General features: G+C 40.2%; 1 protein-coding gene across 1 annotated transcript in view; it reads left to right on the top strand.

Moving 5' to 3' along the window:
* galt (galactose-1-phosphate uridylyltransferase) overlaps positions 1-13,298 on the top strand; it is an 88,571-nt gene that overhangs the window by 13,649 nt on the left and 61,624 nt on the right. The window lies entirely within an intron of this gene.

Below are 13,298 nucleotides of genomic sequence, written 5' to 3'. Positions count from 1 at the left end.
CCACACCTGAAAAACATTGAGTTTTATAGTTATTGTTTACCACGTTTCATATCTCTCAGCTTTAACCAATCTGATTTCAGTGCTGACAAATTCTCTTATAGATAAGAATAACTTATTAGCTCGTGGCTGATAATGTTATGTGGTTTATAAAATATATCATCCTTGCAATATTTTATCTATGTAATAATAATCAAAACATGATAACTAGGCTACTGTACATCATTACAAAGTTAATAGACAAATTGTAACATGGTTCATTTCGTTGATCTGAATATCAAAAATAAATACGGCCCCTGCTGGTGTGGTTGTTAGGACATTGCTATGTGTTTGCTGGGATTTTCTGGGAGGTTTCTAGATTGTTCCTTACTTAGATTGTCCAAGTAAAAAAAAACACTCCATATTTGTGTGATATACTGGTCCCTGTGTGGGTCAGAGTACTGTTAGTACCTCTTCTCAACAAGCTGCATGATCAGTTTGTGTCTGTGTGTAGTGCAAACAAAGTTATACATCTTCAAAGTAAAACTCATGGTATTCTAGTTTTTTTAAATCCTTAATCCTTAAAAGTATGTCCAATAATAATGGTGACGCTCGCTTAGGCAAACACTACTAATTATTGTTAACGAAAGCCCACCATCCTCCTTTGTTCTGAAAACCAGGTGCCAATCCATTGGTTAAGCCAGAAACTGACAAATTATTTAATGACTTTACCTTCAAGGTATTGTATACCCAGGTGAACATTTTTCCCTTTCCAAACATTAATAGACCCTTTAGCACCTCCCATCATGCTGTTTCCTTGGCAACAGCTCATCTTTGCATCATGCCACGACAACAGATCCACCCCGTGCCCCAGTCTTTGCAGGAGCTGATATCAATCATGATCCCCAAACATCAATCAACCTCCCAGCATACACACTCAGGACTCTGAAAGCGTCTCAGATCGAATCTACCGTAAGCTACTGTTAAGTTTCTCATAATATTTTATCAAAGACCAGTGCTGAATATGAGTAAATAAATGTGCCTGTCTGTTTGCGTGTGGCCCCGTGGAGAGACTGGAGCTCTGTGTGGCTTAGGTCTTTGTCAGTTGGCAGGAGACAAGTTTTACCCAGCATGCCCTGAGAGAGATGGATAAGCCGTCTCTATCCGTCAGCCCACCTTCACCGGGGGTGCGGTGGATGAGAGTGTTTGCGGAGAGAAGCTGTCTGTGTTCATCTGTGTCTTCGTCTCTGTGTCTGTCCCACGCTTTCTCATATCATCCATAACCACCCACCTCTGAGCAAACAGAAAACATCAGCGCACAAACAGAGTCTATCTGTTGAAACGCTTATTGTGCTGCTTTTTTATATAAAATAATCATTTCAGTTTTAGACTATTTTCAATTTTAGGGGTCTGGGTATTTCACATGGGGCTATGGTTAGCCAAATTAAGATTCATTTAAATGAACTTTAAATTTTATATTATTTTATTTGTAGTAACTAGAAAAACTAACTTTTGTTCACTTTGGGCCAGAAGCCTCTTGCAGCGTAAAATTAGCCCTAAATAGACATAGACACTGTAAACTAAAGATGCTGTTTTTGCAGCTGTCCTTTTTGCATAAGTAAAATGAATGGGAGGAGAGTATTTCAATGAATCATGCAACACGATTTGCTAACGTTTGCGCTGGTCACTTCCCAAGTCCCATCAGCTCTTTTTTGTTCTGTTTAGTTAATCTGCCCCTTGGTTCTTTTGTGATGGTCTTTGGTCGACTGGAGTTTGTTACACAAGCCTTTAGGGAGCCCTAAGCAGAATTGTATTTGGGGTCCCCCTGTGCCCCCAATATAATCGACTATTGTCAAACTTATTTGCATGCACACTTTAAACCTAACACACCCAATTCTATTAGTTGTAGTTGAGTTTGGGAACAAAAAGACACAAACCTTGCATTGCAAGTGTATTGTGATTGTCAAAACTTCCTATTTTAGGTAAACTGTCCCTTTACATTTCGAGCACAAACCATACAAAGCTTGTGGAATTTATTGTTCAATTCATTTAACTATTTGCAAAGATTTTATGTTAAGAATCTTCTTTTTTTAATCTTCATTTTATTGTAACTACAACCTAAAAAACACCATTTTAAAGCCACACAGCCCTTTATGGTGATTTAATCCCCTATATTGTGTATTTACTTGATAACCATTCAATTAATTTAAGCAGCCACTTAGTAAGCTTTTAGGGAGGGCCGGCTCTAATTTCACTTAACAGCTCACTCAAAAATTACTTAACATAGTTAAATGTGAAATTTGAATAAAAACGATTCATATTTTGATAGATAAAAAGATCAAAAGTGACAGATATTTAAGTGAGACATAAAAATCTTTATATTCACGACAGGAATGTGAGATATTTATGAGAGATGTTTCATTCTCGGGTGAACTATTCCTTTAAATAGTGAAGCTACAGTGTGCCGAATCTTTCACAAAATAAATGATATTTTATTGCAAAGGATGGCAAAATCAGCTAACCATCGATGATAGACACATAAGACACCATAAAACGGTCCCTTGTAAATATTGTGCCTGACGCATTTATTTGAAGTCCAGATCTCTGCACACCTTATCTACTTTACCTGTCTGTCACCAAACATTGTTTGCTGAGCAAGTCCACCAACCAAAATTGATCTAATGATTGCATCTCTCATTATCAAAGCTTGTTTACAGTGTCATTTTACCTTACAATTTCAATAGCATCGGTGGCTGTGACATGGCGATAATAAAATTTGCTGGTCAGTAGTGATGTGTGATTGACATTCTCTTAGAACTTCATGGCTGATACGAAGAGTCGAGTTGATGCTTACCAAAGGTTCTCGGGTGAAAAATAAATATGTGCGTCAGGAAACGTCAATCATCTGAACCATCTGTTAAGAAAAGACCAGGAACCGGTTGCAACACTTTTTAATATCTCTGATGCTGTCACCGCTAGCATATTTAGCCGCCCTGGGTTGTTTTGTTTTGCTAGGTGCGTCATTCTAGAGACTGAGGGAGTGGCGTTTTATTTTCCATAGGTTCATAGGTACAGCCTCCAGGGCTGAAAGACAGGTGTGTGACTGTGCGATTAGATTCCCCATCTATAGCGTCCCTAGCTCAATGGATGCCCCCTTCATCACTGGGGACATACAAATCAGTGGCTAGAATACTGAGGAGCTCTCCGACCAGACACACGGTTGGTGAATTCCCTCTGCCAGGCAGAAAACAGAAAGAGGCCAAGATGGGCTTTATGATTTTTCTCCTGCAAAGGATTCTTATTACAATTTAGATATTTCATTAGAAATCTTCGAAAAATGATTTAAAAGAGCGTTTTTCTTTTTTATTGCATTCTTCAGGGACTTAATGTTTTATGCATAAGCACACCCGCCTCATTTTCAATAGCTTTCCGCGCAAAGTGCTTACCTATGTGAACTTTCCTAGCCTCAAAGGTTGCGTCGAGCTCAGAGGGAATAGCTCTGTCATTAAATACGCATAACTAAAGGCCTTTATGTGAATGATGTGGAAGCAATTATGAAAAAAATGATAGCGAGAGGGCTTTTTTAAGTGGCCATCACTTCATCGTGGAGAACCTGTTGACTTGCTGTAGCTACACACCCCATGGGTTTCTAGACTGACAGCCACTCGCAATGGTGAAGCATCTGGAAGTCATTAATTTTGAAGGGCCTAATACACAAGCGTTTCTCTGAAGGTTTTTAAATTCCAAAAGTATATTTTTAAAAAAGTTCTTGTGAATATCTCTCAATTAAATGTACAATAATGTATGTATACATTAATGTATGTATACAATAATGTATGTCTTAATGTGGTAAGCGTTAATGGTTAAGGTGGGAATAGGGGTGGTCTAGACCTTGTTTATGTCACAGTAAGTGTTTTGAGTTGGGTCACATCACATCACATTTGATTGACAGGGTTCTCTGTGCATGAGATATAGGTTGAAAGTTGACAACAAGTGCGTCATCAACTAAGAGCGATGACTGATATAACAAATACATATTGAAATGTACTTTCAAATTCTACATTCTATTCGTTAAGTAAGGAAGAATGTACATTACAGCCAGCCGGTTGTTATTGCAGAATGGACCCTGACAGGGTAATCAGGACCCGACACAAAACTTATTACACGGCTACTAACTGATGAATGAAATATTGATTCAAAATATTTTATTAGCTCATTCGTAACGATTGCACACTTTCCTTCCGGTTTTAAGGCACGATGTGAAGTTCCGCATGACAATCATGCAATTTGGTTTAATAATTTGTGAATATAATCCTATATGTTTTATTAATTAGGCATATGTATATTAAATTCATGTGCAATAATAAATTGCGCCAGTCTAGGTGAGTGTACCCAGATGACCCTGTTATCAATTTTGAGCGGTTGCTATCAGGGATTAACAGACATTGGAATTTACAATATTAATCTTTGTTAATTTAAATTAATATAAATATAGCTATACATTTCAGTTAGTTTACTAACTAAAATGTGAGCAGAGGTGTTAAGTAGGATACTTGAATATTTTTTGTCAAGTACATTTAAATTATCGGTAAGACTTCAGTATAGTGGGCAATTCTTACTATTAAGTAGTTGTTGTTAGCATGCATATGATTGGCTAATTGGCTGTTTATTAGTACTAATAAAGCACATTTATGGTTCTGCATGACCATACTATACATCCCTAATCCTGCCCAATACCTTAACCTAACAACTACCTTACTAACTATTAATAAGCAACAAATTAAGAGTTTATTGTGGAAAAAGTTGTAGTTAATGGTTTGTTTATATCGAGAATTTCCCCCTATACTGACGTGTGACCGAAGTGTCTTTATCAGAATTAAAAAGCATGTATTATATTTTTTACATTTCATGAAAAACATTTTTTATGTGTTTTTACATTTAGTACTTACAGACGTGCTCAAATTTGTTGGTACCCTTACAGCTCATTGAAATAATGCTTAATTTCTTCTGAAAAGCTATTGTATCTTGTATTATTGCATTCCTTTGGTATAAAGCAAAGAAGCTGTGGAAAGAGATTAATTATTGCTTATTCTACAAATATATTCTAAAATGGTCTGGACACATTTGTCGGTATCCCTTATAAAAGATGATACATAATTGGATCATAATGATATTTCAAATTAATTTGTTTCTTTTATTAGTATCACACATGTATCCAGTCATTCAGCCTAAATTTACATTTAGTCATTTAGCGGACTCTTTTATCCAAAGCGACTTACAAAGAGTTCAGGGAGCAATACGCGATATGTCATAGAAGAGCAAAAGTACAATAGGTGCTAATACAAGCCTATTTAAAAGGAGAAAAGTAGTCACTATTCTGTTTGGTATCATTGTGTGCCCCACACTGAACATGGACCAGAAAAAGCAAAGGATAGAGTTGTATGAGGAGCTCAGAAAGAAAATAATAGACAAGCATGGTAAAGGTAAAGGCTACAAGACCATCTCCAAGCAGCTTGATGTTCCTGTGACAACAGTTGCAAATATTATTAAGAAGTTTAAGGTACACGAAAACCTCCCTGGGCGTGGCCGCAAGAGGAAAATCCACCCCAAGTTTAACAGAAGGATAGTGCTAATGGTAGGAAAAGAACCAAGGATAACTGCCAAACCGATACAAGCTAAACTCCAAGGTGAAGGTACGTCAGTTTCTGATCGCACCATCAGTCGCTTTTTGAGCAAAAGTTGGCTTCATGGAAGAAGACCCAAGAGGACTCCACTTTCCGTCCGTCGCTTTTTGCGCAAAAGTTGGCTTGATGGAAGAAGACCCAGGAGGACTCCACTTTTGAAAGAAAAATATAAAAAAGCAAGACTGAAATTTGCTAAAATTCATATTGACAAGCCACAATCCTTCTGAGAGAATGTCCTTTGGACAGATGAGTCAAAACTGGGGCTTTTTGGCAAGTCACAATAGCTCTATGTTCACAGACGAAATAAACAAGCTTTCAAAGAAGTGAGCACCATACCGTACAGTGAACAATGGAGGAGGCTCGGTTGTGTTTTGTGGCTACTTTGCTGCATCTGGCACAGGGTGCCTTGAATCTGTGTAGGGCCAAATGAAATCTCCAGACTATCAAGGCATTCTGGGGCGAAACTTACTGCCCAGTGTCAGAAAGGGTTTAGCTATATCTCAGTCGCAGGTCATGGGTCCTTTGACCCAAAACACATATCTAAGATCACCATAGAATGGATAAGAGCAAAACATTGGACTATTCTGAAGTGGCCTTCTATGAGTCCTGATCTGAATCATATCGAACATCTATGGAAAGAGCTGAAACTTGCAGTCTGGTGAAGGCACCCATCACACCTAAGACAGCTGGAGGAGTTTGGGCCGAACTACCTGTAACAGGTGCATAAGTCTCATTGAGAGCTACAGAAAACTTAACTGGCAGTGTTTGCCTCTAAAGGTTGTGCAACAAAATATTAGGTTAGGGGTCCCATCATTTATGTCCATCCATCCATCCATTTTCTACCGCTTATCCGGGGCCGGGTCGCGGGCAGCAGTCTAAGCAGAGATGCCCAGACATCCCTCACCCTAGACACTTCCTCCAGCTCTTCCGGGGGGACACCGAGGCGTTCCCAGGCCAGCCGGGAGACATAGTCCCACCAGCGTGTCCTAGGTCTTCCCCGGGGTCTCCTCCCGGTCGGACGGGCCCAGAGCACCTTCCGGGGAAGGCGTCCAGCAGGCATCCGTAACAGATGCCCAAGCCACCTCAGCTAACCCCTCTCGATGTGGAGGAGCAGCGGCTCTACTCCGAGCTCCTCCCGGGTGACCGAGCTTCTCACCCTATCTCTAAGGGATCGCCCAGCCACCCTGCGGAGGAAGCTCATTTCAGCCGCCTGTATCCGGGATCTTGTCCTTTCGGTCATGACCCAAAGCTCATGACCATAGGTGAGAGTAGGAACGTAGATTGACCGGTAAATTGAGAGCTTCGCCTTGCGGCTCAGCTCTTTCTTCACCACGACGGACCGGTACATCGACCGCATTACTGCAGAAGCTGCACCGATCCGTCTGTCAATCTCCCGTTCCATCCTTCCCTCACTCGTGAACAAGACCCCGAGATACTTAAACTCCTCCACTTGAGGAAGGAACTCTCCACCAACCTGAAGTGGGCAAGCCACCCTTTTCCGACTGAGGACCATGGCCTCGGATTTGGAGGTACTGATTTTCATTCCAGCCGCTTCACACTCTGCTGTAAACCGTCCCAGTGCATGCTGAAGGTCCTGGTTTGAAGGGGCCAACACGACAACATCATCCGCAAATAGCAGAGACGAGATTGTGTGGTCCCCAAACCTGACACCCTCCAGAAATTCTGTCCATAAAAGTGCCGAACAGAACCGGTGACAAAGGGCAGCCCTGCCGGAGTCCGACATGCACTGGGAACAAGTCCGACTTACTGCCGGCAATGCGAACCAAGCTCCTGCTTCGGCCGTACAGGGACCTGACAGCCCTTAGTAAAGGACCACAGACCCCATACTCCCGAAGCACCCTCCACAGGATGCCACGAGGGACACAGTCGAATGCCTTCTCCAAATCCACAAAACACATGTGGATTGGTTGAGCAAACTCCCATGAACCCTCCAGCACCCTGTAGAGGGTGTAGAGCTGGTCCAGCGTTCCACGGCCTGGACAAAAACCACACTGTTCCTCCTGAATCCGAGGTTCTACTATCGGTCGTATTCTCCTCTCCAGTACCCTGGCATAGACTTTCCCGGGAAGGCTTAGAAGTGTGATCCCCCTGTAGTTGGAACACACCCTCCGGGCCCCCTTCTTAAAAAGAGGGCTACCACCCCGGTCTGCCATCCCAAAGGCACTGTCCCCGACCGCCACGCGATGCTGCAGAGGCGTGTCAGCCAAGACAGCCCCACAACATCCAGAGACTTGAGGTACTCAGGGCGAATCTCATCCACCCCCGGTGCCTTGCCACTGAGGAGTTTCTTGACTACCTCAGTGACTTCGGCTTGGGTGATGGACGAGTCCACCTCTGAGCCCTCAACCTCTGCTTCCTCAATGGAGGACGTGGCGGTGGGATTGAGGAGATCCTCGAAGTACTCCTTCCACCGTCCGACGACATCCCCAGTTGAGGTCAACAGCCTCCCACCTCCACTGTAAACAGCGTTGGTAGGGCACTGTTTCCCTCTCCTGAGGCGCCGGACGGTTTGCCAGAATCTCTTCGAGGCCAGTCGATAGTCCTTCTCCATGGCCTCACCAAACTCCACCCAGGCCCGAGTTTTTGCCTCCACAACCACCCAGGCAGCAGTCCGCTTGGCCTGCTGGTACCTGTCAGCTGCCTCAGGAGTCCCACAAGCCAACCAGACCAGGTCCATGACATTTTAATTTATTTTATAATTTACAATATTATGTTGAATAAAAAATCAAAAGCGAAGTCTGATTTCTATTAAATATGGAATAAACAATGGTTATAAAAGTTATTTCAGAGAAAATGTCACTCTAGTAAAACAATTTTTGAATAAAATACTTAGAAAAACTAAAAAAAGACTATGACTTTTAATTTTTTTAAATGTAAAAATTTACTTTTACAAATGTAGTTGAGTATTAAGTATGATATATGCCATGCTTTATAATGGAGGGATGTAACATTTTTCCAAAGAAAAAACACTGATACAGTAAAGATGCTTGATCCTTGAGAATAAATTGGGAGAGTATGTCTGATCCTTGAATAGTGTCGGGAAGGCAATTCCAGAGTTTAGGTGCTACGTATGAGAAAGCTTGACCCCCTTTGGTGCATTTAGTTATTCTAGGTGTTATCAATAGTCCTTAGTTTTAAGATCTTAGAGGGCGTGTAGGTAGGGGCTAAACCCTTTAAGGCTTTATAAGTGATTAAAAGAACTTTAAAGTCAATACGATGCTTAATGGGTAGCCAGTGAAGGGTTGATAACATTGGGGTTATATGATCGCATTTTCTGGACCTGGTTAGAACTCTGGCAGCTGCATTCTGAACTAACTGTAGTTTGTTTATTGATGATGCAGGACAAACACTAGGTAGTGAATTACAGTAGTCAAGTCTTGAGGTCACAAATGCATGAATAAGCTTCTCTGCGTCAGCAACACATAGAATATTTCATCATTTGGCAACATTTCTAAGGTGGAGAAGGCTGTTTTTGTGACATTTGAGATGTGATTTCGAAATGATAGGTTGCTGTCTAATATAATGCCTAGGTCGTTTACTGTAAGTTGTTAGAGTAACAGTACATACTTCAACTTGCAGGTTATAAATTCAAAATATTCGGTTTAAGTGTGTTTGGTCCGATAAGTAATATTTCTGTTTTATTCGAATTTAAAAGAAGGAAATTACAAGTCATCCAATATTTTATATCTTCGATGCACTCTGCCAATTGGGATAGCTGGGAGGAATCATCTGGTCTTGATGAGATATATAGCGGGTATCATCTGCAAGGCAGTGGAAGCTAATTCCATGTTTTTTAATATTGTTTCCCAGGGGCAGCATGTACAGGTATATGGAGAATTGCAAGGGTCCTAGAACCGATCCCTGAGGTAATCCATTATTTACTTAAAGTTACCTTTATCTGATGCTATAAGCAGGTCATTTGTAATTTTTACGAGCGCAGTTTCAGTACTATGATGCGATCTAAAGCCTGACTGAAATTTTTTCGTGTATGTCATTATTTTGTAAGAAAGACCACAACAGAGTGCACACTACTTTTTCTAGTATTTTTGACAGGTAAGGGAGATTTGAAATTGGTCTATAGTTTCCTAGTGCGTTGGGGTCCAAGTTTGGTTTCTTGATCTGAGGCTTAATGACGGCCATCTTAAAGTGTCCTTGGACATGGCCTAGATTAATTGACGAGTTGATATTGTTATAAATGGGCTCAATTGCAACAGTAGTAACTCTTTTGATAATTTAGTTGGTATGGGGTCTAATAAGCAAGTTGTAGGTTTAGTTGTTGCAATAAGTTTAATTAAATCCTCCTGTTTTATAGGTAAAAAAATACTGGAGCCTTTCTTTTGGGGCGACGGTTGGTAATAATTCATAGGACAGACTTGGAGGTTGAGTTTTTACTATTTTGTCTTGTATGTAAAAAAAGGTGCGCATTTTTACGTGCAATTGGGTTTGTTTCCATTTGCGCTCCAGTTTACATGTTTCTCTTTTAAGGGAGTGAATGATGCTATTGTACCATGGTGCTATGTTTTTCACATTAATCTTTTTTGACTTCATAGGTGCGACAGCTTCTAATGTATTAGAGAAAATAGTGCCCAATTTGCTGGTCATGTGATCATGCGATTCTGTATTTATTGGTATGGCTATTAAAGTAGTCAAATCTGGCAAGCTCTTTGCAAAACTATCTTTAGTAGTCGAGGTAATTGTTCTACCCTGTCGATAACGAGTTAAACGGCCGATTCCTGCATGGCGCAGTGTACATGTTATAAGATAGTGATCGGTGACATCGTTGCTTTGAGGTATAATATCTATATTGGTTAAATCGGCTCCATAAGATATAATCAGGTCTAGTGTATGATTAAATCGATGAGTGGGTCCTTTGATGTATTGTATTACTCCAAGAGAGTCTATTAGTTGTGTAAACGCCACTGCAATGGATATTAAAATCTCCGACAATTAGTACTTTATCAACGTTAACCAATAGGTCCGATAAGAATTCCGCAAACTCTTTCAGAAAATCAGAGTAGGGACCAGGGGGTCTATACACAGTAGCCAATTGTAATAATGTTCGTAGATGTAGGGAAGGAAAGAGGCGGGAACCGGTGAACATTCAACATATTTTAATAAAATAAAACACGTAAGTAAAAGACCAGCAGCCACCTCGCGGTCGACTGCCGGCCCCAAACATAAACACCAGTTCGGGCCCTGTCCTCTCTCACTGACAGTCCGATCGCTCGTCCTTTTATGCTCCACATTCTCGTCAGTGATACGAGACCGGTGCGCGTACAGCTGACGCTCGTCATCACTCACGCACCGGCCTCGAATCCCAGCTCTCGTCCTGCCTAACTCGCTACACCAATGTAAAAGAAAGCAATGTTTTTTTTACTTTTGTTTGGAATAAATTATGTTCAACTGCTTCAATCTGTTTCTCCACATCCTCCAATTCCGACTGAAGTGCGAGCATTTCGTCATCTACACTCAGAGATACAAACACGTCTGAAACATAAGCCATAATTATTAGTGATGTAATAATGAGAACAGCGAGTTAAGCAGTAAGCAGGCTGGTAATGCTAACAGCCTGAGGGCTAATACAGAATGATCCGATAAAAATAATATATCAGTGCGTTCAACAACGATTTTTGTATGTGACATACTTAAGGATTAGTTTCACCCTCAGTGAGTAACTATTTAAAACACAAATCTTTAAGATATAACAAGAATAGACGATGTATTCGATTTGAAAGAGCTCCAGCTCAAACCATCAAAGCACAATGGGCCTTCTTTATGAAACAAACACAACAGATTTGTCTGTATTGTAACTATAGTCCATGAATATGTTTCCGTTGTTTCATTGAATTGAATGTGACAATTTACGAAGGAACAGTTCTCCAAACAATTTACATAGTAATTTGTTCTGCTCGTGTTTCAGGAATAAGAGCCAGTGTTATGCACTAGGCAAATCCTAATTGAGTCTCTGTTAACATCTTCTGTTCATCTGCTTTTAATGCAGACACAGGCCACTGCCTTAAAAATGATGAGGTGATTCGAGATGTGACCCATGATCAATGATTTGCTTTCCTTTCAAAATCCTTCATTTTTAGAAGTCCAAGCTCAGACAATTTGGCGGATGGCCTCAAAAAGCAGAATAAACATGAACAAACAAAGTGTTGGTCTCTTCCAGATGTTGGTGGAAATGGGACTGATTCCCCAGTACCTTAAAAAGCTAAACTCTGATTTTCTTTTATTTTTACTGCATTATAAAAAGGAACTAGGACAACAACACATTGAGTTCCTAAATTAGACAGCAATATTGCATTTAGTTTGTTAGAGATCTAATCAGTTACTTTAGTTTTTCAGAAAAATGTAAACCATAATTTTAAAAATATTTCATTGCATGATCAAAGTCACTGCAAGTTTTCTCTGATGACCATTTAGGCTGAAAGTAAAATGGACCCATGTGCTGCCTTGATCAGTCCCTGGCCTTTTGTGCACAATTCTATATGCAGTGTTAATTAAATAAAATTATAAAATTATAGCAGCCCCCCCCGGCCAGGCAAACAGTGCAGAACAGTATGCAAACTGTGGCGAGGAACCGAAAACTCCATTGGATGAGAAAAAAACCTCAGAGGGAAACCAGGCGTAACCAGGGGATTCCAGTTCCCCTCTGGCAAAAGCTGCAGCCTCTAAAAAATTTCAGCCGCTAATAGATTGTGCAGAGTCGCCACATCCTTTGGCCAGCTCTATCATCACATTTAAGCCTGAATAAGGAATGTTTGTCTTAATAACTCTCTTAACCTCTAAAATAACTTTTCTTTTTGGCTGACATCACTAATCTCCGGTACTTCTTTACCCTATCAACCACACAGATTCCTTATCTGGTATGTAACACACACGTTCGTTTGAGGATCCAGTCCACTCTCATGAGATAAAAAGTGACCCTCTATATTGTTTATTACTCATTTTGACTTTAGTTTGACCTAACAGAGAAATCATAACAATTCATGCCTTTTTGGATTTGAATGTTTTACAGATGAAAAGCTATCTATCAAAAGTCATCAATGGTCATTCAATATTAGACTCCATATGTGTGGAGGGACTTTTAAAAACGCTCTGTAACCTCAGAGAACTTGTCCCGGTTCTCACAGAAAAGATAATGCATGGCCAAAAAAGAGCTCATTTTCACGTTTTCTTATTATTTGTGACAGCAGGCAAACATAAATTTGTTTCATGATTATAAAAACTGCTTCCCTCAAGTATTGTGATGGATTATCAAAATGTACACAACAGTTACAATTAGCCTGTCGTTGAATGACTGTGAGCTTCAAACTTTTTCAACAATGCTACATTTGTAAGCACTGGCCAGCTTACATGCAATATTCATACTGACATTTGGAGGCCACATATCATAACAGACCTTCAAATGTTATTTATGAAGCTTGACCTTCAACTTGAAAAAAATAAATTTGTTCTAAATGTTTCATTCGACTTGTTTACAATGCTGTCATATGTTTTTCCCGCAATGAACTGTGAGTTTACGGTGCAAGTGCTCATAGCGTTCAGCTTCTCTTTAAATGTTTAAATGTAATAGACAGATCTATTTAAAAAGACTTCAAAGTTTTATTAGAA

Source organism: Barbatula barbatula (genome assembly GCF_947034865.1).
Source record: "Barbatula barbatula genome assembly, chromosome: 24".
NCBI lineage: Eukaryota > Metazoa > Chordata > Actinopteri > Cypriniformes > Nemacheilidae > Barbatula > Barbatula barbatula.
Note: the sequence above shows the minus strand (reverse complement) of the source record. Positions and strands in the feature narration are given on the sequence as shown.